We start from the raw sequence: 26,219 nt of genomic DNA on the forward strand, positions 1-26,219 counted from the left end.
CACTTTACAGACTAAAATCAAGAGCCGTCAGCCAGCAGATTCTACCAGGCTAAGGTGATGCCGATCACCGTGTCCTCGCTGCTCATTAGCAAACCCCAATATGGAAGTACTGTACATGGGGTTAATAAACACACCCACAAATGGGTAATGAGGTGTGATTTGTGCAACTCAGTCCTGTAGAACAAGCCTCAGTGAGCAAGTTGAATCACTTTCACTTCCACTCCTGTAGGCTTCAAAGCCACCCTGCCAATGGCACAAAGGGGAGGATAGAAAGGGGCCAAATTCTTTTCCCTTCTCTCTGTTTGCTTCTTGTCTTTGTCTCTTGATGAGGAGGAATTAAGGGCAAAATTACTGTGCATCGTGGCTCACATTTAATGATATTCATGGGTGATGGACAGTTGGGATCAGGTCTCAGGCATGAGGGTGTTATGATTAACAAAGCTTGATAATGATGCGCATAAGTGACCTCTTTTGGTTGCAGCTACAGCATGTTGGAGGATGAGGAACACTCAGTAAGTGTTGTTGAACTGAGCACACTACTTTGTTGAAGTTTTGAAAATGAAATTATTTCCCATTCAGGGGTCAAAGGTCATGGGCATTCAAAATTGGGTTTCATTCATTCATTCTTACATGCAGAGATTTCTTCTGATTATCTGAATCTTTTGACAATATTATGGATTGTGCATGTTGAAATCCTTAAATTTTTGTGTTGATAACTTTTGTTGTTAAACTGCTGGACTATTTGTCTGTGCAGTTTTTCACAAAGTGGCGAACCTCACTCCATGCCTGTGAACAACTGAGACTTCCAAATATATACCCAATCATGATGCTATTACCTGTCACTAATTAATCTGTTTACCTGTATTATATTCAAAACGGGTGTTTCTGAGCATTCCCAGTCTTTTGCTACCCCTGTCCCAACTTTTTTGAAACACGTTGCAGGTATCAGATTCAGAATGAGTGTATAAATTCACAAACAAACAGTTTGAACACTACATATTTTGTCTTTTTACTGTACTCAATTAAATATAGGTCAAAATGGATTTGCAAATCATTGCATTCTGTTTTTATTTATTTTTTACACAACATCCCGACTTTTTTGGAATTGGGTTGTAGAACTATTCAGCAAACTTTCTAAAAAGATTTAGTAAATCGTACGATTACATATTACACTATAATCCATCATGATTCTAAAATTTGTTATATAAGAGTCTGATTGATGGGCCTTTAGGGGTCATTTTAGCTCCAAAGAAGTTCCTTTGCCAGGTACCTGCAATCAGGATTTAAATCAGATTATCCTATTTTTTTTCAACTTTGGTTAAATGCCATTAGACTAATTTGAAAACTGCTAAAAATGATCTGATATTGTTTTAAACCAGACATGGTTTTGAAGACATTTAAATGTGTCCAGCCAACCTTACTGCATGTATTTCCAAATTTTCTTCACATATGTTGCTCTCTCTTCTGTGAGCTGTTAAAAAAAGGCTTGATGATCTCACAAAATATTTAAAAATTCAACAATGTTAAATCTAGGTCAGCAGTCTTAATCAATTCTCCCCTTTTTACTTGTCTTGAGTCACTCCTCTGTATCTATTAACCCTTCGGAGATGCCCTATGAACTTTGCAATCCTGTTAAAATAATATGAAGTTCAGCTTTGAATCGTCAATACGCCTTGATCTGCGGAGGAGCTTCAAACTTAACCCTTTGCAAAACAGCCTCAGATATTCATCAAGTTTACACCTTGGGGATCCAATATCACTCAGAGGCGCCGTCGCCAGTCGGGCGCTCTCAGCCAAAAAGGAGCTGAGATTTTAATGATTGTGGTATGAAATCAGTACGCTGAAACACCCCGGAGACCGAAGAAAGCACACCAACAGGCTACTGTATTTTCTATGGGGCATTACATTTGCTTTACTGGCGGTCTGGGAAAATGTTTTCTTTAAATTAGCCCTTCAGGGTGCTGCTGTTATTGCATTATTATCAAATTAGTGTATTTTAATTACTACGTCATCTGAAATGTATGTGCCAGTAGGTCACCGTGGGGTGAGAGCAGAGACCGTGTCCAAACTCTCAGGTCGCCCAGCCTGCTGTGCAACGCTGAGATGAGGGAGAAAGAGAGAGAAGTGAGCACATCTGTGAATTATATTAGCTAATTGTGTGCACTTCTCCTTGCACTCAACACTCGGGTTGTCCTCCAAGCACAAGGAAGAAATTAAGAGCACTGCTGCCATGTTGTTCTATTAAATACGTGAAGAGAAAATACAATTACTAGTTAAGTGGGAACATACCACATGGGATTATGAGAGGCACAGCATTTCAAGACTTCAGAGCGAGTTAATTTTTTGCCATGAACATGAACAGGTTTCCCAGCAACACCATTTCAAGGTGTACATGCAAACAGATGGCAGAAAAGAGACAGCAGTATTACAGAGAACATTCAGGCTAATTAAGATTTCCTAACTAAATTTCAGGTGCATTAAAAACATACAAAACTGTTAAGTCAAAGAGATCGTCTTTCTCTCCTGTCTGTATTAACAGATTAAAACTAGAATTAATGTAGTTGTTTGCCTCAAGTTCCAATTTGCATCTGTGTTTGCATAAAATACATAGTCAGGACTTTGAGGGAATTTAATAAAAGATATTAAGTATATTTTTTAATCACTATACTTATATGTATGATTCCAGTGAATAATTTCCAGTGAGAAAAATTCTGTTTTAACTTACAGATTATTTTTACAGAGGAGCACAGAGGACTGATAGCGAGCTGAACATTATGATGTCACAGCAAAGCTGACCTTTGACCTTTTGGAAGTAAAATGTCATTACTTCATTATTTTATCATATTAGATATTTGTGTGAAATCTTGTCAGAATTACAGTGTGAATTCTTGAATTATGGGCAAAAACATGTTTTGTACGGTCAAAGTGACCTTGACCTTTGACCCCCAAAATCGAATCAGTTCATCCTTGGATACAAGTGGATGTTTGTGCCAGATGTAAGGAAATTCCCTCCAGATGTTCTCTAGATATCACATTCACAAGAATAGGATGGGCGGAAAAACACACAGACAACCCCAAAACATAATGCCTCTGCTACAGCTGTCGCTGGCAGGGGTATAAAACAGCAGTTACCTGCAAAATTATAGGCTTTCCTCAATGGAAAATAGCTGTTTTTTTTTGCATAATAGAGTCCCTTGTCCAGGTGGAGCCTGCTGCAAAACTCACCTTGGGCAGAGAAATTTGAACTGTACCTGATTCATTACTACAGCTTGAATTCCAACACCAAACTGTCTGCTACATGCAGACAGCTCAGCCTTTGCGTTCCATAACAATAAAGCCGCATATTGAATCATATTGTTATGGTAAGATGAGAGCGTGTTTGAGAAGCCCAGAAATATGTCCTGCATTTCCCAAATAATAAGCAGAAGCAAATAAAGCAAGATAGGGTTACAAGTCAGGCACTGAGTTACATTTACGTTGCACATCTCACTGACTTTTGTTTTGGGAAAAAGGCCCTGCAATAAAGGTTAAGGTGCTGGATATGAGCCAGAATTACTCATCTGTGTATTTTGTTTGTAGGGAAACAATTTGAAGCCCGTCTCACGGCTGGGAGACAAATGTGCTAACGTTACAGAATGGTTTCTTCTATGCTCTAATACTGGTGTCTTGTTGTTCCAGGTGGTCATGTTTGTTATCAAGTGCTAATGAGCTATAGCAGAATCATGGCTGTGTTCCTACCATCACCACGGATACATGTGCTGTGTAGAGATATACTACAGGTCCTGCAGGGGACAGTGTCTCGTGAAGATACACACATTACATCAGTTGTCTCATTTCCTCAGTCAGCGGTTGAAGCCAGGTGTCTGCCACTGAAGGGAGTGCTATCGCCCTGGCTGACAGGCAGCTACGCCTGTACAAATCTTGTTTTTGTTGACCTCTAGTGGTTTAAATTCTCAGCTTGCTGCATTGACATTTGAGTCTTGTCAGCATAGTTATATACACAAAGACCCTGTACTGACCGCTTCTGCTTGTTGCTGTATTACATCAACATCGCCACCATTTTCGTTTTGTGACAACGGGGGGAGCTGCCTTTTTCTGGTTAAAAGGCTGTATTAAGTTTATTTCTCAGTTGATCTTAATAAGAGGTGATATATTTAAGGCTCATCTTAAACAGAGACAACATAGCCAGCTCATATTTTCCCAGCAGATACAGCGTGAAGAATTAGCATGTCACCTGGAGCCACCATGTCCCAAACATGTCCCAGTTTGACTGAGGAGGACTTAGTAGACCTGTCAGGTTCCCACCCAGGTTTTGCCTCTCCACTCCGATGCTTCTCAGTTCTGCCCAGTGACGTATGGCTGCTATTGAAAAACTGAGCCACTTGCCATCTTTACGCTTCTGGGTTTTAGTCATTAATGTCACTAAATTGTTATTATGTAAGATTTCCAGAAATTTGACAGTGTAGAGTTTACATTCTTGGAGGCGTTTGGATTAAAAAACATAAATCAAACAATGGAGAATCAGTTTACATCGAGGCTGAGAGATGCCTGGAGCGCTTACAACAGAGAACTCTCCTTTGAAAGAGAGAAAACAGTTGCTGCTTGGCACACAGCAAAGAGTGTTATATAATACAATTAAATACTGTTCTCTCTCCCTCCTCTTTGTCCCCTTGTCTTTTTTCCTGTTTGCTTTCTCTCACACTCTTCTATCCTTTCTTTCTAGCTTTCTTGCAGCTCCCTTCATTCATCCTCTTCTCCCTGATGTGCTTTGTTATCTGACAGCCTTTGGCTGTGAATAGATAATGACTGTGCAAGAGGTTTTGTTTACCATGGATACCAGAGGATTAGAGTGATTACTACTGGTGCCACTGTTGTAACAAGCCAGGGAAGCCTTCCATGGTGTATGGAGGTGCTGACAGTTATCCTGTACAAGATTAGAGAACTTGGATTATAGGCTGTTTTCTCCACCTGGTGATGAGAGACTAAAAGAAAAGGCTGAACGTCACAGAGCCAAGACCCGAAATCTTAGAAATAAGGATTCCAAAGGGGTTCTTCCTGAAAGGCTGAGGTTCTACCCAGAACCACATGCTTCTGAAGAACCTGTTTTTTGAAGAAAGGGTTCGTCAGGGGTTCACTGAAAGACTAAATGTTCCACGAAGAACCCTTTTGGAAGAAAGAGTTTGTCAAAGTTTGTTGAGAGCATGAGTGTTAAAAGATGTGTTCTCAATGTCAACATCGGAAAATGTGATGCAGATTGTTAAAATGATGGGTGATGATTTCTTGCCTCATTTCATCCTTGTAGAATTCAATATCGTTCTTCAGAGAACCCTTGGAAGTCAAGAGAGCTATTGGTGAAACTTAACCCTTAAAAATTTATTTTTGGGTGGGTACTAAATGAAACCTCTGGAATTTAAAATAGTTCTTGGTAGAACACATTGGCTAGGTTCTAGATGAAAATCTTTGGAATATAAAATGGTTCTTAGTGGACCACCCTGGTTGGGGTGCAGAATATAAAAGGGTTCTTGGTAGCACTCCCAGAGAGAGTTCTAGGTGGAACCAGGGTGCAGGGGAACGAGGCTGTCTTCAGTGAAAGTTCTCCACAGCCTCAGCATTTGTTGTGAACATTGGCTTGTTCATTCTTCAAAGTTGTGTTAGCTGTAACTCATGATATGCAGTCTTAGTTGTGGAAATGACGTCACTTTCTACCTTGACCTTTCACCTCGGTATTCCCTGATGCCTTCGGCGGCCCACAGAGGAAAGTGGTTCCTCTGCCTCCAACTAAGCTCTCCCGTGGTCAGGGCCCACGCCGGTGTTCAGTTTCACAGCTTTTTGGCCCCAGCACAAATACACAACACCTTCTCCGATTGCACTTGATAATATTTATCCTCAATTATAATTCCACAGATATGGATTCTTGAGTGGAGTACAGTGGCAGCAGACAAAGCAGAGCGGCCTTGAGCCCCCGACTAGGCCTTGCTTAGATGGGTTAGTTCTTGAACTCCAGACAATTCATGTTCTCTTCAGCAGTGGGGCAAAATAAGCAATGTAGCCATTAAGAACCCCAATGCAACCAGGAAACACTTGGCTGTATATTTGTCCTTGTGATGAGTGCATGCACTGCTATAGTGAAATGTGACACCGGTTAGGATACACACTAAGTGTTGCATGTGAGGGGTGGTCACAGTTCAAATAAATGAATCCAGCTTCTTGTCAGCCACAACGTCATCTGCATTAACCTCTAAAACTAGGCAAAGTCAAAGATAAGTGTATTAAAGACTTCAGTTGAACAGCACGCTGTAAACAGTGAAGTCATCAACTAGTCAAACACACAGTAAACACACAAAGGTATGAAAAACAACCCTGAATGGATAGGATGATTAATAATAACCAGCTGATTGATAATTTCCAGAGAGGAAACAACACTGTCAGATTGTTGGTTTTGCATGCAGATGAATGTTCGAAGGAGTTTGAGGGAAGATGGGGAATCTCAAAGTCATGAAAATTAACCATTTGCGTTATGGATTGAGTGAAGAGTGGTTACTGACTTTATTAACCAGGAACTGCTCTATGCAAACGAGTGTGTTTGGTATGGAATGATCCATTTCACATGCAAGTATTCATGTGATCCATTGTAAATATTATTGTGCATTCTTGTGGGGTCAAAATAATCATTTCACAACTGGAAAACTACTGTCACACAACTGTCACACAACTTGCAGAATTCTTGAGTTGTTGAGGTCATATTTGCAGACAAAAGTGACCTAGATCTGTTATAAAAGTTATTTATTGTCATTAACCCTGATGATAAGTCACGTAAAGCAATAATTTAGTAGTTTTAGGGACTGTACTGGTGCAGCAACAAGTGTGGGACAAAATCACTGTGTAATATGAAACTGTTTTAGCGTACTTGGATAGCAACATGAATCATCACTGGGACACTAGTCTCAGGCAATGACCACCAAGACACTACAACAAGTACAACAACAACCCCACCCGTATCCACAATTTCCTCATTACAAAAGCTTATGAACACACCACTGTGAGAAAAATGACTTCCCAACTCAGAGAATGTCACAGGAGCACTTGAATGCAACATAAAATTAATTGTTGTAGATATAAAGCTTACCATTTTTAAACAGTAATAAATTTGTAAAGTCAAATTGTATGCCAATTGTGTCACATTAAACTCAGTGACCCCAAATATACTAGCAGTTCTTCACTACATGACATCAGGCTAACCTGCGATTGTGAAGGAGACTCATAACATTGCATGTATTTTGAGTAAAAATCCAATCTGTGTACATAAAGAGCAATATTTGAGTTGGCCAATTAGAGAGTACCGTATATGCATCCCATTACCTATGGCCCTTATTGCCTCCAACTGTATCACCCCATATGTCTTGAGATCATCCGTCTCATTTCTGGTCAGCCAGCATCCACCATAAGCTGGAGCTCTTATTGAGGATCAGCCTGTGATTTGTTGATTGTCTTGGCTATTAGAGATGGCATCAGAGGATTGAGGATTTTCTAGCAGGGGAAGTAGATGGAAATAATGAGAGGAAGGAGTGGCTGCCAGGCTCTGCTTTTTTAACCTGCACACACATAGAGAGATCTGTGTGTAATATTGTTGTTACTGGCAGGGCCTGTTCTGGGCAAGTCAGCACTACCCTGTGATGCCCAGGAACGACATGCATGTAATTTCCTGCCAGGGGCAGTCATTTGGTTATTACTGCTGCTCACTGGCAGCCCGCTCATGTTCTGTCTCTGATTTCCAAAATGAAACATGTATATTTTTCTTTTGTCGACAGCAGCGATATTTCCAGGCAAATCAAGATTGCGGATCGAGAAGGTTTGAGGTCTTTAAAAAACTTCAGTTTATAATGAAATGTATGAAGTGTCTGAATCGGACCATGTATAAATATGCTCCAGAAGTGCGCTGGTTTTTGAAAAATAGCCTGTTTACTCTACCCTGTAGTGCCCGTAGGATGGATTTCCAAACTGTTTACATAAACCCTGCACAAACAATACAGACTAATTACATTGTATCTTGAATTACATGATGTTTAGCTGGTGATAACAGGAAGGTCACATGTAATTAAATGTTATTAATGAGCGTACTGACTAAAATGAATGTTGTTTGAACATTCAGTATCTAAAGTGAATGAGCTCCACCTTTCTTTTCTGTAAGTTCATTGGCCTGATGGGGCCACTGTCTTCTTAAATTACATTCAACCACTGTGGAGACTGCAGTATAGAAAGTATAGAATATAGTTTATGTGGAGTCGAAGGCTCATTCTCAGTGAGATCAATTCCTAATGACACAGTGACAAACTGTTTAATTTGAATTTTAAATGTAAAGGAGAAATCGTTATTATATTTACTGTAATAAATCATAAAATAGCCCAAATATTTCATCAGAAATTAAGGAAATGCTAAGTAAAAAACACTTTTCCTGACATCAGCACTACAGCCGTGTTGTCCTCCTTTGAAATTTCTATTCCGCTCTGTAACTTGTGTTACTGTTTGCCCGTTTCACATTAATTAGAGTTCAAATTAATACTGAATGTTCACTGAACGAGTTAGTGATTAAATTGAGCGCAATGTTAATGGAATCTGGCGGGCAGTACGACAGACACTGAACTCCAACCACAGAGCAGTGGGTTCCTGTTTTCAGGATAACAGGCTTCGCTTTTCATCAACTAACAATTAACTATAATTGATTAAAAACAGCTGATCAACTTTTTCTCAATACATAATAATAACACAGACATAGTGCATGGAGGACATATAATATAATTACACTAACAAGAAAAATAAGAGAAAAACATTCCACAAACAACAAACAAATCAAGTCAAATTTTAAAAAGGAATATTATATGACAACAGCCAAGAATAAATTTTAATACAAATCATCTGAACTGAATCAATAAAGTAACTATTCTTTGATCCACCCTTTACATTTTATTCATTTGGACAGCTGACAAATATTAACAAGAAAGCAAGAAAGTCAAATTAATTTGGTAAATAAGCCATTAATGTATTTAATCCTATATTAGTACTACTACTACTACTACTACTACTACTATTACTGCTACTACTACTACTACTACTATTAATAATAATAATAACAATAATAATAATTTACAGAGTACATCAATTATTTTGAAGAGATGAGTTGACATAGACCTTTTTTTGCCACTGCTTTTGAATGTTTAAAAGCAAATCTTTAAATGTTTATTTACAGGTTAATTTACAGATTTCAATATAATATAATATCCAGTTTATGGTTCCATCTTGTTCCAACTCTGGACTGCAATGCTCATTTTTGGATGCTCCACTGCCACATGTTGCTCCTTTAAACAGTTTGATGTTATTTGTGAATTCAGATTTTAACAAACCTGTGCATTTGTGTAAACAAAATATAACAAAAGTGATGGTTATCACTGCCAACATCCCAGCACCATATTCAGTAACAAAGCTCTCCATGACACAACAAAGTAACTGAAACGCTGAGGTTGAAATAAGCTCCATCCACCAAAAAATGTGCAAGCCTTAGCTCATTCCATCCAGTTTACTGGCAATTTATTTCGCTTTGGTTGCCCATTATTGAGGAAAAAAAGCAAAACAAAAGGGACTGGCATAAAATAAAGAGCCTTGAAGTTTTTTTAAAAGGCAGGAGCTTCACCCTCACAGGGCCTCACAGCTGAGCATCAGTATTCCACAGCTATCAGACAGTTGGCTTGGTTGATAGCACAGCCGGTGGTGTGGGCTGTTTGCCAAGGAAGGACTAATGGCTGAATTACTGGCCACAAGCAGCTGGGCCCATCAACCAATAGACACAATCACATGAGAGTATATATGTGTTTGAACTCCATGAACTTTTAAAATCATGATGATGGAGGAAGTGAACTGGTGAAAATAGTGGCGCTTCTGTCTGTGCAACAGCATTACAATGACGTCGTGTGAAAAGAGACCATTGGAGAACAGCCCTGAGATGTCAAAATACACTTTGACTGTTTATAAAGGGGAGGAAGGATCATGCTATCCTCTTGACCTAATGGGTCCGAGGCTCAGCTGAGAGGTTCTGCAGTGGATAACAACGATGAGCTCATGAAGACGGAAGATAAAGCACATCAAGTTTCAGCACGTAGCATACAGCCTTGTGCAGTGCAACAGGATTTTTTCCAAGCAAAACAAAAAGAAATAAATTCTCAAACTTCTACAAGTCACCCCTTCTCTTCAGTCTTTCATTCACTGCTAATGCTAGCAAGTACATTTATTCTTTACTCAAGTAGAATTACATGTCTTGTAAGATCTTGTAATATCTTGTTCATTGTTCTTTCTTTCAGTTGTTTCAGTTTTCTTTGTGTCTCTGACACACTCACAGTTGAAAGAATTTACCCAATTAAACACACGGTGGATTATCTCAAAGCAGGCGGAAGTGCAGGCCGTGTTGTAGTTTGTGTCTTTACCCCCACGGACAAATTGAATGGACTTTATCAGTTGTGCTGGAGCTCTAGGCAAACTGTTCAACTCCTAGAGGCGGAGGGGATGAGCAGAGGTGGAGGAGGCACAGGTGATAACCTGGGATGACCTCTCGCCCACACAGATAACTCCAAACTGTGAGATTACCAAGGTCAGCTCAGCTTGAGGAAGACAATGTGTTGTTCAAGAGCTGGTTTTTAAAGCAAAATGGGCAACTTTTGATTGATTGTAGCGTAATTCATTGACTTTGTGATGTTTCCAGTCAGGATGTTTTCTGTCACTTCTCTGTGAAGTAGTCCAGAATGTGGAACTCAAGGCCAGAGTGTTAAATTTACCAATCAGCTTCATGGGGGAGATTGTGTTGAATGCTGAGCTGAAATCAACAAGCAATATACTGATATACGTCTTGTCACCAATGCTAATATCAATAATTGATTTGGACCATTACGTGATTTCATCAGTTAATGAACAAAGAGCAAACCGATGATGCATCTCAATGTGTTCTTTATAACCACGTTTGTTTCCTTTGCAATGTCCGGACATCTGTGAACCATGTTTGTCATTATTTGGGTGTCTGAAAATTAAGTGGTGGTCACTGAAAATATTAAAATATTATAACCATAATTTACTTTCACTTTTAATGAGAATGGGTAATCCTTGAAATACAATTTCCTGGGGTTTCTAAAGCTCAAACATTCAATTTTATCTAAAGACGAAAAGTAAAAAGATAAATAGTAAAACTTTTTTAGAACATAAAAGTTTGAGTTGGGTTCAAAAATCTGTTCAAGTAAGTTGCCTTGAAAATTTTGACTTTTCTCAACTTTTGTTTTTGTGGATTGGTTGTAATCATCAGATGAAATATCAGTTTATCAGTGCGTAATATATTGGCTGTCAATGTTACGTGTTCCACTTTGAAAACAAGTTTAAGATTCCACAGGGAGGAGACGAGCAGTTTGTCATCTTAAGGACATTTAGACACATCAGTAGATCCTTTTCAATCCTCTGGGTCAAACTAAGGACTCAACAGCTCTCTGAGTCAGACTTACTATGTCAGATCTTGACAACGGACCAAAATCTGGTCAAGCATGTAAAGCTCCGACATACATTATGCAGACAATCTCAAGAATAACATTAATAAATCTGGTAATGGCCAGGATAGAAGGGAAGGAGGCTGCTCGGAGGGGGGAAAAAAAAGTGAAACAAAAATCAAATAAGTATTTCATTTCCTTTTGAACTTGTGGAGAAGCCTCGGTGTGCGCCTGCTTTACATCACCGTGTGATGACTTTACCACACAGCCTTCGTCCCCCCTTTGGACTCATCCATCTGTAGGTCTTTAGTGCAGATAAGCAGACAATGAGGGATCAGAGTTCATGCCAGTGGGGTGTTTAACGTACTGCCTTCCTCATTGCAGAGCAAGAGCTGCCATTTAATCACCTGAAACACAGAGAGAGATAGGACCGGTCTCATTCAGTTCGGGTCTTTGTAGGATTTATGTCCGTCGTGGCCCTTTGTGCTGAAAAAGGATATTCTGTTGATCTGTTTCTGCCTTGCAACCATGTAAATCTGTCGTTCGAACAAAGAACCGTGAGATCTTAATATTTCAGCTGCATGTTCCCCGAGTTCAGGGGAACTGTCAGAGATTTATACTCATCCATACACATACATCTCCTCTCTGCACTCCTTATGATCTTCATCTACGATAACAGACAATTTATCTCCCCATTTCTCACCACAGACAGGACCCATTTCTCCAACACATTAAATAAACCTTGCAGCTCTGTTAAGTTTCTGCAACACATATGAAAACAAACAAAGGGTGTATGTATGGCTCTGTTATGAGCAGCAGAAAGAAGAATTCTGTGGCTGTTTCTGAAGCTATTGCAACTTGTAAAAACCTTTTGAAAAAAAGAAATAAAGATCAGTGGTCCTTTGAACAGTTATTTTCCTACCGACACTGAGAATTTCTAACCTTTTTGAATGTAAAAAAAAAACTTTCATTGTTTGTACTTTTAATGTTTTGAGTTTTCTCATACTTTAAAGAAGCATGTAAATAGCGTGTAGGATCCCTAGACCGTATATTCAATAGGTTGTATCCCTTTAATATATAATGTACAGTTGAAGCGAGTTGTTTGCCTCCTGCTCCCTCCTCCCAGACATGAGGAAGCTGATTATACACTAATGAAAACATGTTTACACACATACATATGAAAAATATATTTCATTCTTGCCATATTCTGCCAAGAGCCCCAGTAAATCATAACCTTAATGGATCCTCTGGGTTTTAAAAGGTTTAAAACTGAAAAAGTGAAGAAAACAAAGTTGTGGAGCTGATATAATAAAGACAACCGTATGCCTCAGTTTATAGAAGTATTTTGTAATATATGTATTGTAACAAATCATGAAATGTCCATTATATGTCATCAGAACATAAGGGAATTAAGTTGAAGTTGAAATACTTGCTTCCTTCTCTACTCTGGGCAAGGATGACCATTTCTGTATGAGTTGTAAGAAATCATTAATAATGTTTTAGAAAAAGCAGATGTTTATATTGAGCAATATGTTAATGGAGTCTGGCAGGCTGAGGCAGTGACTCCAACTCCAGTCAGTGTTTTTTTCAGAGCCTTTGTTTTCAGGATAACAGGCTTAACTTTATATTGACAGACAACTGACAGTTAAAAACAGCTGATCAACTTATAATTATAACGTTGTGTTAGTCTTGCGCTCATCTTGTGCTCCTGCAGCAAGTCCGTGCCTGAGCACGCTGCAGTCTGGAGAGGAGGGGGCGGAGGTAAACAACTCACTTCAACCACAGACTGTGTATTAAATAGGATTTCAACTTATTTAATATACAATGTGCAAATGTTACATGTTGCTCCTTTAATGCTCAGGCCACAAATCAGACAATAGGAACTTACTGGTTGTACCCTGCATATAACAGTTTATACACATTAACTCACACAGGCAGCACACACACATAAAGAAACACAAAACAGCAGAAATTTGTCCTATCATGCACACACACTCCAGTTATTCCCAACCGGTGGCTCAGATTGCAGTAAGTGAGCTTCTATTAACAAACAGAAAGACATTTTCTCTAGTTTTTTTCAGAGCCTTTGTCCAGTAATCAGCAGAGATGTGGAAAGGTTGTTGATACTAATGCTGTACGGCAGAGCCTTCCGACGCGCCGCTGATGGACTGTTTGCTTGGACAGTTCTCCTGCGATTGAGAGGTGATGATGGCCAGAGGGAAGTTGTCAGTCAGAGTTGGCCGGTGCTGCCGGTGCTAACAGGTGTGAATGTGTCACCGTCTCCGTGTCTTCAGCTGAGCTGCGTGGAAATGCACATGTTGAACAGCTGCAGGGAGTGTGTGTGTGTATATGTGTATCCTAATGGTATGGTGGGGGGGATTACTCTCTGAGGGAGGAAGTCCTGTTGCCCTCCCTCTATTTTCTGTGAGTCTGTCAGCGCTGCAGCTCCTCAGGGTCTCACTGCTCTAATATAGTGAATCAATATGTCAGCAAAATTCTGCTCTTAAAGGTGGAGGTATCAGAGTCTTGGTCCAGACGTCCAGTCCCGAACTCTTGTGTCAGCCGCCTCTGAAAACCAGTGAGCTGTGACGGTGGCTGTGTTTCTGGCTATTTGGAAAGCCAGCTCGGCTTCCTCTGTGTCAGCCACAAGGAGCTCTGGGTTTTCAGCAGATTTTTATAGTATGGCTAAAAGTTGTGGTTTTGGAATGGCCAGCCATATTATCTACTGCACTGGCTGAGCTCACAGACAAAGCAACTTGAGCTCTATTCTGCACAGATTGTGGTCCGTGGCCCTTGGCTTGTTAGTCTAACATCCAGTGTTGTGCTATTTATGACAGGGAATATAGAGGATAGTGGTAGGAATAAAAAATAAAGCTTGAGAGTTTGAGAAGAATCAAAAATACATATTTTTAACTCTTACCTGTAGTATTATTTATCCATCTGTATTATTTTTTTGGTGTGAGCTGTGAGTTTTGGAGATACCTTCCATAGAAACGTCTGCCTTCTCTCAAATATAATGGAAGTAGATTGCGCTTGAGTTTTGGTGCTGTCTCTTTCCAGAAATCATGACCCAGTTACTTAAGGTAACGCAAGGACCTTGTTGTGAGCAGATTAATGTAGGAATTATTTTCTGTCCACTGATCTACGCCTGCCAGCTGAACCAATGCACACAATGAAGCATGCATCTGTTCATCGATGAGCGGTTACAGCTCAGCCAAGTAGGATGGCATCATCATTGTTATTATTATTGTTTTTTAATACTTTTCATACATTTCATAATAATGAACATTTTTGACACTGCACACACTTATGTGCTTTATTTGAACAATTTCCCCTTTGGGATCAATAAAGTATTTCTGATTCTGATTATATATATAATTATATATATATATATATATATACAGACATATATTTCTATATCTTTACCTTTACTCATACATATAGTATATAGACATACATATTCATACACAAATAGAGCTACATACATGCTCAGGCATATGTTAATTACACAGAATGATCAGTTACAGTCACTTTGTTAATCTGTTTTCCATCATCAAAAATTCACCTTTTTTCCAACATATCTTTCATATTCCTCACTTTGTGAGTCACTCTCTCCACGAGTTGTACTTGTTGAATTGTTTTTTCCATTTTATTCAATCTGGAGGTGTTTTTTTTCCCCACCTTTTTGTTATTTGCATCAGTCCCTTGATTCTGAGGACAGAAACCTGTAGGTTTCCTCAGTACTACATGCTCTGCTTTTAGATAACCTTTTTTAAAAATTCTCCCCTGTAACTACTATATTCTAAAAAACCTCTAACCAAAATATATTTAATAATGTATTTTTTGTTGTAATACAACAATTAGTATAATTTATTGAAGTCCACTTTAATTTCACTTCATTTAAAGTGTGTTTAAGTATGCTTACAAAAATCTGTACTCCAGTAAGATTGAAAAAGTAGCACAACCAAAGTAAACTTTGATCTTATTAATCAAGCATGTACATTAGTGCATTTCAATCAGGAGATAAATCATTCTGAGTGGTTGTGGTGAAGGGATGGCTGAAGATCAGGATATGATGAGGAGTGGACTGAGCTCTGGATAAGAAGAACTGGAGGAGAATCGCAACGATTCCACACTGAAATGACGGCTGACGACAGCGGAGAGGAGAACAGATTTTAAAGTTTGTAGGCTATGGCATGATTGGCTGATGGAGACAGCGGCTACATCTGGTTGGTTAACTGACAAGTGCACACTCATAATCAGCTGATTGAGCAAAAGTAGTAAAGAGAGTAAGAGAGATCTGTGAATGAATGAGGCATACAGACTTACACTGAGCTTCATAATGATATACTTAGCATATTTATTTTTCACCTGCTTTACCGTTCAGACAAAATTTCAGTACATAATAAAAGAATAAATCATAATGGATTTTTTTGACTAAACGTGTGGGATTATGCAGTACTATATATTTTCCAAATACACTATTGCATAACAGTCCATACTGCAGTCAGAGGGTGATTTCAGGCCACTGGACACAGCGACACTTACAGTAATAGCTTTTGCACTGTGTTTACCATGGAAACTGCCAGCGGTATATTGACACAGCATCTCACATACCCATGCGGTCTACAGCATGATTCTGGATGCCTGTCTGATCCCAGAGACGTCAGCCTTCCTAATCATCACATCCTGAGGAAGATGGAGGACGCCAAGGGATGATGACATGTCACAGCATGGGACAGCATGAGCTAATCCGTGCTCTGGGGAACTCCTCCCTGCGCTCTGCCCTGTAGGGCTTGGCAGGAACCAGTAATAGGCAGTGTCACTGAATGACTGAGGTCTATTTTTTGTCTTTTCTGCTCATGTGCAAACCACTTTCATTTCTGCCCAGGCGTTACCATCGACAGCTGCCAATTTTCGCATCCTTGACGTCAATATTTGGTTTTCTCTTTGATATTATAAATGGCTCACTCGGTTTTTGCTGTTGAAATTCATACATTATGCTTTGTCACATCCGAGACAGCCAAGTTGGGACACAAACTATATAGTTTTGGGTGCTTAAAATAAGTATGTTTGACAGAGGAAGACATTTTTCTAGTTTCATAACATATTGGCCAGCCAAAAGCCCGATCAGTAAATTGCATGGTGGATAGATTTACTCTCTAAGCTCCCTAAAGACTGTATCCTCCAATCCGTTCTCGACAGCATTGCCCGTTGTTTTCTAACTATTGAATGAGACACAGGTACTTACACAGAAAAGTGTATCTGATGTTTTAATCTTAATTTTCCATGGACCTTGAAATTCCAAAGGCTTTCACTGACAGAAAGTATTCCACTCCCTTTTTTTTTCCAACAAAAAAAAAACATCTGTTGAAATTAACCTTGGTGAAAGTATTGGCTGTACACTGAGCCATTGTTTTTCCTCTGAGCCTTTCTATGGAGGATATAATGACTTGTGCAAGCAAATTGTTGTGTGCCCAGCAAAAAATAATGGCATTGTTAAAGCATCAATTAAACACCTCACAGAAAACAAAAACAAATGCAGAAAACATAACTATGATTGGGAGCCTAGTTGTATTGTTCCCCTTACAGGAATGTGTGAGACGGAGAGAAAGAATGTAGGACACTGGGCCTTGGGGCTGAACTGTAACACCACAACTTCTCCTTTCTTTCATCTACAGGCTGAAGAAACCAAAAGCTCTCCTTTATCCTGTCGTCAAACCAACTGAAGAAATAATGCCAGCTCTTGGAGTTGGTAGGAACTTTTTTTGTAAAACACAAAGGCAATTCACTGTGCTTTACAAGAGGCATAATATGCATCAAAACAACGCCTAAGGTAAAATAAAACCACATATGTACATGTAATTTGTATACATTTTTATTTCATTTTCCTGTAATGGTGCTCAGGTTTCCTTATTTTATTTTTTTTAGGGTAAGTTCAAATAGGGCTGCACAATTAGTTGCAATATCATTGTGTTAAAGGTGTGACCAGATACTGTTATAATGAAGTATTGTAGTGCTGCAGAGACGCTCAGGCCTACAAATCTTGTTCTCCAGATGTTAAAAAAATCATGTGTGTTTGGTACAAACAAAAAATACAGTTTGGTACAGCAAAAGTATAAATATATGGAAAAACTGCCTCTGTTATAAACTGTATTATCTGTATTGACACACAGCACAGCACAATACTCAGCATACAGTTTACACTTAAAAAACATTGTTTTTGGCACAACAACAACAACAAAAATAATGCATCAGTCTGAATTTGAATTATTTGAATTATGGCAACCTCTAATGATATTAAGTTCAATCAAAAAATTACATTGAGTCGGGGGAATTAGCTTTTCCTAATCAAAGGTGTAATCAGTCGCATTTTTAAATACCGCTTACTTAATAATTGGAAGCATAAATACACATTTCAAGTGTTATGCATTTAATTATCTTCAGGTCTTCTAACACACAGTCTTAACAGCCTGAAGCATGTTTAGTAGGCGGGGGAGGGGACTTGAAATCAATAACTCAATGTGGAGGAAAATTTAAGTTATCAAGCCAATTTCATTAAGTTACTACAACTTGAATTTAGTCCTAAATCAATTATTCCAGAGATTTGATGTTAAATTACACGCAATATTAATATGATGTGATTACATTATTATCTCAACACAGTTCATTTAAATAATATTTGCTACTTAGAAGGTTTATAAAATCAATTAATTAGACTTTACTTTCTTTTATCTTACAGACATGCATTTATTTAAATGGTGCTCATAGGACCCCTGAATTAATTTTGAGAGTATATGATGAGTAGGCTCATTTTGGAACCTTTTTAACTTTTGATTAGTGCCCACATTATACTAAAAGTCTTCTGCATAAATCCCTGGTGTGCCAGTAAGGGTGTAACTGCATAAAACACTTTCTTATTGAATTGGTGTCACTGATTGCACAATTAAATTTTTTTTCTTTCTTTCCTTCCAAAAGGTGTGGTTTTGACTATGACAAGAAGCTGAGCCTCAGCTCTGCTGCCTTATTTCTCTGCTGCAGTACCCTCGCTGATCTAGTGATGGCAATCTGGCTCCACTCAAACAGGTACACAGGAACTGCTTGACAGGTTTTTAAATGGGCCTCTGTCCCAGCACGTTCAGTCCAGGAAAAGGAGAATTACAATAAGTTATTAAGATGTATTGACACCAGATGTGCCCTGCCCCTATTCTTGAGATTGGAGCAGAAAGGTTCAAGCACTAATTGGCCATCTGACCAGCCAACATGGTTCACAAGCAGTCAATTAACACGTGCACATATGAATACATGTTTGCAGACATGTCTGTCTGTAGCCTCACATTTGCAGGTTTGAGTTAACTGAAAAAGAGAATTTAAAAACTTAAAGAATACTTTAATTGATAACACAAATTAATTTAGCTTTTTTATCAAATCAAGTTAACAAGTTAGATGAACGCAGTTGCTTTGAGTCAGATGCACTTAATAATCCTATTGCTTTCAAACCAACAGTTTGCATTAGTTTAAGGCATCTGAAAAGTTTCTAATTATACAACTCAATTATTTGCTTCACTGAAAAGTAAAATGCTGCTCCTTAACAAACAGATTATATAATTTGGGGAATTTTTTTTTATAGATATTATTTTAGTTTGTTAAACCTAATTAACATAACTGCTAACATTAATATAACTAAATAGTAGCCTGACTTAAGGACAAGTTTGGTTCAGTGAGCTTAAAAAACGTAACATAATTTAACCAATTCAGGTGGACCATATATCTGGCATAACATATTATTTGATCACAAAATACAATGGATATAATGATGTCAGACGCACAGTACAAAAAGAAACCAAACTAGCACACTTTTACTGAAAAATGAACAGGCAGCGGGATGTATTTTAAGTTTTTATAACACAACCACAAAAGTAGACTGCCACCACTAAAGCACAAAGCTGAACAAGACTCATTCAAAACATTACTTTAGCTATGAGTGAAATACATTTTTTTTTAAAGTGTAGCCACTGTGGTAACTGGAATAATGCAGAAAATTTCATATATCTAATTTTATACTGTTTTCTACCAGGTCCTGGGTACATTCACTAATAAAACACAAATGAAAATGACAAAAATAAACACACAATATTTCTCACGGAATAACTTTAAAGCCCTTTCAATAATATACAACACACCACTACTACAAACTGCACCCCCCCCAGAATACCACAGGCCTCCCTACCACAGCTTTATAAAGTTTTTCAGCAACTTTTATTTTTTCTGTCTTGCAGAGCAATTGGATTGCACTGCATAGTGCAAGTTTTTTATTTTTCTGTGTGTGAGTGTTGCATGTTCGAGTATGTAACTTGCCCCCCACACACTCAGTTGTAAACCCTGGCTGTTTGTATAACTGACAGCAGTGTGGGGTCAAAGGTTATCAGCAGTATTTCTCTCTCCGATGATGTCACTGATAGCCTCTAACAAACAGACAGAGATCCCCTCAGCATAAACACAAGCTGAAAACAAGTTTACCCGCCATGACACACATTTAAACATCTCCCCAGGCTGTTTATGTAGGTCTTCCACATGCATTTGTGTTTTGGATGTGTCCATTTTGCATAATGGCTACCGAAGTCGTCCCTCAGACTACAGTATCTGTCTCTGATCACCACTGAGGCTACACCTGTCAAAGTGTCCTTTCACAGGATTGTTAACCTTTAGCCACTCAGTTTCGTCTCCAAACTGTCTGACCTTCTACATCAAAACCCTTCATTGTCGCAGACCTCTCATTATGCTGCAGATGCAAACTGCCAGAATACTGGAAACACACAGATGAACAGTGGATGTCTGACCATTGTCAACTGACCGAACATCTGACACCGCACTTCAGCATAGACTGTGTGTACAGCTGCACGTTTTTGGAACTGAACAGTGGCCGTTAAGGTGTTGTAGGTAAATAAAACTAAACTGAACATGCTTTTACTTCATAGTGACTTTAAACAGTTAAAGACATACAGACCAGCACCTACACAAAGAAGTCTTTTGTGTTTTTTGATTTGGCCGTTTTTTTCTTTTGCACATCCCGTTCTTACATCGGGTGTCCAGAGCTCAGCCGCGGCACACAGGCCTACACTCTTGTATGTCAGGGGTTCCCAAACTTTTTCATGTCAAGGACCCCACAATAGGTGCACATTAAGCCATAGCCCCCTAATTCTTTTATCTTGAGAAATCCCCTGAGTATTTCCCTCCCTTTGTGTAGGCTTGAAAATAATAAAATATTCATACTTGATCAATGATCAAACTATGGTTCACTACAAATTACAATCATAATGGCAAACCCTTGCTTTGTTGTCCAAAACAACCAAAAATTGTGAGTGAAAATATTATATTCCTCCTTCTGCTGGGGACGCCCTACAACCCACTGAAGGACCCCTGTTGGTCCCCAGACCTCAGATTGAAAAACACTGTTCTATGTAGTCAGGGATGCTTAACTTGGATATATATATTTACCCTTTTCTTGATCTTACTGATTCAAATAATGACTGAAAGACATTTCCTTTGTAGATGTAGAGAAAATAGGCCTGAATGAGATGATGTAAGAACTTGCAAACTTTCATGGGGTTTCCATTGTTTTTTCTGTCAGTGGGTTTCAAGGTGGAAAAAATAGGTCAGAAACTGACTTTAATTATAATGTAATTGCTCTGATATTCTGCTTAAGCAAAACTGATTAAAGTATAACTTTAATGCAGGATAATTTGCAGCAGGTTCCCTCAATGATTAGCTTGATTAGCTTGTTAATGTTCAGATCAGAGGTTTGTCTGAGCTTTTTAGATTTTATTTATAGTTTGTTAAATGATATCAGATTTTGTAGTATGTGTGCACACATGTGTGCACTAATGGCAACTGTGAAGCCAAAGAGCCCACCCACATAACAAATTCCAGTTTAACCCCTGTGTATGTCTATCATCATATAGTCATTTGAGCAGTGGATTTAAAGGGACAGTTCACCCAAAATCAAAAATACACTTTTTTCTTCAGACCTGTAGTACTATTTATACAAATTGATTGTTTTGGTGTGAGTTGCTGAGTTTTGGAGATATCAGCTGCAGAGAAGTCTGCCTTCTCTCCAATATAATGGAACTAATTTATTCACATTTGAAAAACTCTACAGCAATGTCTCTTTCCAGAAAGTTACGCAAAATAATTCGCAGATCTTGTTATGCACAGTTTGATGTAGGAACTACTTTCTTTCCAGTAGAAAGAAAGTAGTTCTGTCAAATTCTTCCAGATTGTAGTTTCTACATGAAACTGCTCACAACAAGGTCTGTGGATTATCTTAAGTAAGGTGATGATTTCTGGAAAGACACTGGGGTTGAATTTTTCAAATGTATTTTTTGGGCGCGTTTGAGCACCACAGGCCAAGTGCTGTTTAGTCTCATTATATCGGAGAGAAGGCAGACATCTCTACAGCTGATATCTCCAAAACTCGCCAACCCACACCAAAACAAACTAGATGGTAACATGCCTGAGAAAAAAAATGTATTTTTGGTTTTGGTGTGGACTGTCCCTTTACAAACCATCAGAAACTGGTCGTATCAGGGAGAGAGAGAAAGACTGTAAGCTGTAAGTCCACTTAAGAATTAAACTAAGTTGCACATTTACACTATATCTGAAAGTATTACCAGAGGCTTACGTGCAATTATTTAATGTCTTTGTGGATTTCCTTAAACCTATATAAGTGGCACAGTTTGAAAAGAATCTATATAAACTACTGTTAACATACTGTAGGATCTGCTCATGTGCATGAACACAGCGTTCAGGACACTCAGCAGGACGTCTTTTTATTGCTCGTAATATGGGCTAAAATCATTTGTTCAACAGTAGTTGAAAACCTCCTTAGCTCCTAGCGGGCAGGAGGGGGCTGAGACTTGGCCGGTGTTAAAACGGCAATGTGGGCCCAAGGTGCCATTAGTGGCTGTGGAGCAGCTGGAAGTGATTCCAAAAACATTGCGAGAAGGAGGCAGTTTAAAACCACATGGTTTCAACTGGGTTTTCACACTGTTCTTGGCAATTTACAGCTAATGGCTTCACGCAGCCTCAATGTGACTTTGTTTGTGTTCAATAAGGAAGACAACAGTGATGAGCTGATTAAAGATGTGCAACTGTGGTTTAAGGCGCAGCGCAGCGGCGTGGCTACTGTATCGTAGGTGTTAATGGGCTTTTGGAGGGTATATGATCCCACATGGAGAGTGAAGGAAGGCCATCTGCTTCCTGTCTTTGACCCACAGAGAGTTTGTTTTGGGTGTCCAGACGTGCCGCCTTGATTTTGCTGTAGATTTGCGCACGAGCCAGATGTTCTTTTTCTTTTAAATATAATTTTTTTTGGTGTGTGTGTAATGCTCACAGAAAACTGATGAAAGATAGCAAAGCAACAGACATTTTTCACAGCAGCTATTTTTGACATAACACAGTAAACACAGGTGTTACCAATGATACTAATTAAGGTTCAGTTCCATTCAGGTCAAACATAGTTAGAGCGTGCCTGTTGGCTCTATGGAAATGCTCTGCTACAAAAAATGGAACTGGACCTTAGTGAGAATGATTGGTAACACCTGTGTTTACCCTGCTATTTCATATCAGTGAAAAGGGTTAATAGTTTGGTACTAACAAAGAAAATAACTAATAAATCTAGATATTGATATTAACTAAATATTAAAAGGGAGAGCTCCACAGATATTTGGGTCTTCTACAGTACACTAACAAGACATAACAAGCAGTACTTTGTATCAAATTAGACCAAAACTAGAAATAACATTTTCTTTATTAGACATTAGATGGATCTTAGTTAGACACTGTGCACTGTACTGTACATTAATAAGGTGAATACACTATTTTCCACAGTTAGAACCTAATAAGACTTTACTAGATGGTTACAGACACCTTACAACAGAATCACATATCTGTTACATGAGATTCAACTTCTGTGGTACAGTTTTCTTGTAATGTCTTCCTAATTATCCTCTAATAAAAGTTTAAAAAGGGTTGAATCCTGTCTAAAAAGAACATATTATTTCTAGTTTTTGTCTAATTTAGTACATTGCACAAAACAAAATGCAAATCTGTTTATATTTGCATATCACAAGTCTGTAATATTGGACTGTGCCTTTAATGAAATCAATAAAACCGATTTTTCTGGTTTGGTTATCAAACACAGCTGGTTTTACTGATGCATAACACATTTAAACATTTGTAGCCTAATGCAACCAGACAGACAGATTTCAATCAGCAAAAACACAAAAACAAAAAACTCTTACAGTCTTGTACCAGTGGAAAGCACCTATACGGTCTCCCAGTTTGAGGCTTTTGTGCCTGGCTTGTCTCTCATACAGTAGAGCAGGTAGACAGGCCTGTTTAAAAAGTCCACCTGAATAAACTTCCTGTGCTATCTGCTCTAATTATGGGATTATCCCTCAGGAATTCTTATGAACACAGATACACACACATGCACAGAGGCACAGACACATTTACACACACACTGTTTTGTTAGTTTTGTTTGGAATTTCCAACATGTTGTAACAGTAAGCAGGTAGTATAATATAATATTGATAACAGTTCTAAAATTACATGTAGGTGCAGTGAAAGTGTTTTAAATTAGAAGGCATTGGGTCTGTTTGCTTATTTTCTTATAATTTGTTGTTCAGAAGAGCAACAAGTGTGCAAATAGAGTCTGTGTAATGGAAAATAAGTTTGGACTCATCTTTGAACTAACCTCTAAATGCACCCCAATCTGCTGGTCAAAACTAAATGACCATTATTCAGTGTTAAATTCACCACATCTAATAGGCTATGAGTTACATTGAATTTATCAGATTTGTGATGTTATTATCCAATCTAAAGCAGGAATATTTTCCTCTCAGTTTGGCCTGACGCACAAACAGGCTCTCACTGCAGATTGAAACGAGGGCGGTGCAGTGTCGACCTAATCAGCTTGTTGTTTCCATCTCTTTGAAAATAAATGGTCCTAATAGCACATAAATGTAGCCTGTTTTGTTAATAGCTGAACTGGCCATTTCATCCACAGGTCAGATAATTTGTTCAGGATCTCTGCGATGTCTATCTTGCATGTTCGCAGTCCATTTGCACACGGTTACAGTGGTTTAAGATTCAGAGTTTTAAACATTGTTTTCTGCAACTCAAGAGCTCAAACCTTGCCAGCAACTGTGTCACTAACTGTAATTATCAGATCCTAGATTCCAGATACTGCAATGATTTCAACTCAGACAATTAGGCCTTTAAATTTACTATGGAATGATCTCAACATATGCAAAAATATGATATCTATTGTTTTCTGGTCTGCAAAAATAGTAGCAAATTTTACAGACTGCTTAAAGCGGACAATAAAAAAACAAATCTCTGTGTGCACAAGATTATGCCCACATAGGTTTCTGGTTCATTTCTTCTAGTCCTTGGTCCACTGTGAACACTTTTCGTTTCCTCTGAGTCTTTTAAACATTAAAATGGCTGTGATACATTGCTTCAGGGGTGTCTCTCATGAGGGCAATGAACCAGTAAGCTTCCATAAGAAAACCCAGGACCAAAAGATAGAAAAGATCCATCTTAAATCATTTAATAACATTTATTTTGCATTCATATCAGGTGTTCATCTCTGCGAAGCAGTGGACCGCCAGCAGTGTCTGACTATACTGACCTGTTGCATCATTTTGAAGGATGCTTCTAGGGTAAGGCTAATCCTCAGAGACCTCTGCTATAACCAGACCATATATTTCTTTCTCAGAAAAAGCCATGCTGATTTACATTTATGGACCATGGCAGCCTTACTGTATACAGTCCCACTGCATCAGTAAAAAAACAGACCTCTTTTCTAAATGTGCAAATGTTTGTGTCTCTGGCTTCAACCCTTTTATTGTAACCCTGTCAGCACATATAAAACTGAAACATACATAAGATCTTATTGATAAATACAAAGATGTCATTTTGAAGATTTTCAAATTAAAATGAAGCTACTTGATACTATTTTCTCCACTGCATTCTAACAGCAGTAACCATTTAATATATTCACACTCTGGTATATGCTTTTCTGTGAGTTATTTTCCATAGCTGGAATGAGACTTGCATGAATGCACTTGCAGGAGCTTGCAGGTTATTACATTGTTTTTTGCTGTGCATCTTGAATATGTAGCAGAAAAGTCACCCAGCATGATTACAAGTTATATTCAGTCAAAAAACTTTTTGTTCCTGTGGTGCTCACTAACTCTTAATTCATCATGTACCTGTGTTTAATCTGTATTTGATTTAATCAATATGAAACAAACTTTTAAGTTTAGCCTCAAGGAAAACATGATCACATGATTCCTCTTCACAAAATCATGCGATTGTGTTGTCCTCATTTTTGTGAGATAATAAAATCTATATATCCTCTTAGTAACTTTTCATGTTGAGTGTTCGGTATCATGTTTAATTTCATGTTTTTAAATTAAATTCTTTCTAGAATGTCATAAATTTTCAAAATTACTACACAGCTTCATATCCTTTGTGTTTTTGGTACATAACATTATAAATGTTGTCCTTGTGGTAATGGTTGAAGGAATGGTAATTATTATTGAGGTTCTGTAAAATTGAGGGTTAGAGTTACGTTGTACTACATTTATGTATTTTATAACATCTGCCAGGAAATGAACCACTTCAGATTTGAACCAC

Source organism: Lutjanus erythropterus, chromosome 19 (assembly GCF_056507025.1).
Source record: "Lutjanus erythropterus isolate fLutEry1 chromosome 19, fLutEry1.hap2, whole genome shotgun sequence".
Classification (NCBI taxonomy): domain Eukaryota; kingdom Metazoa; phylum Chordata; class Actinopteri; order Lutjaniformes; family Lutjanidae; genus Lutjanus; species Lutjanus erythropterus.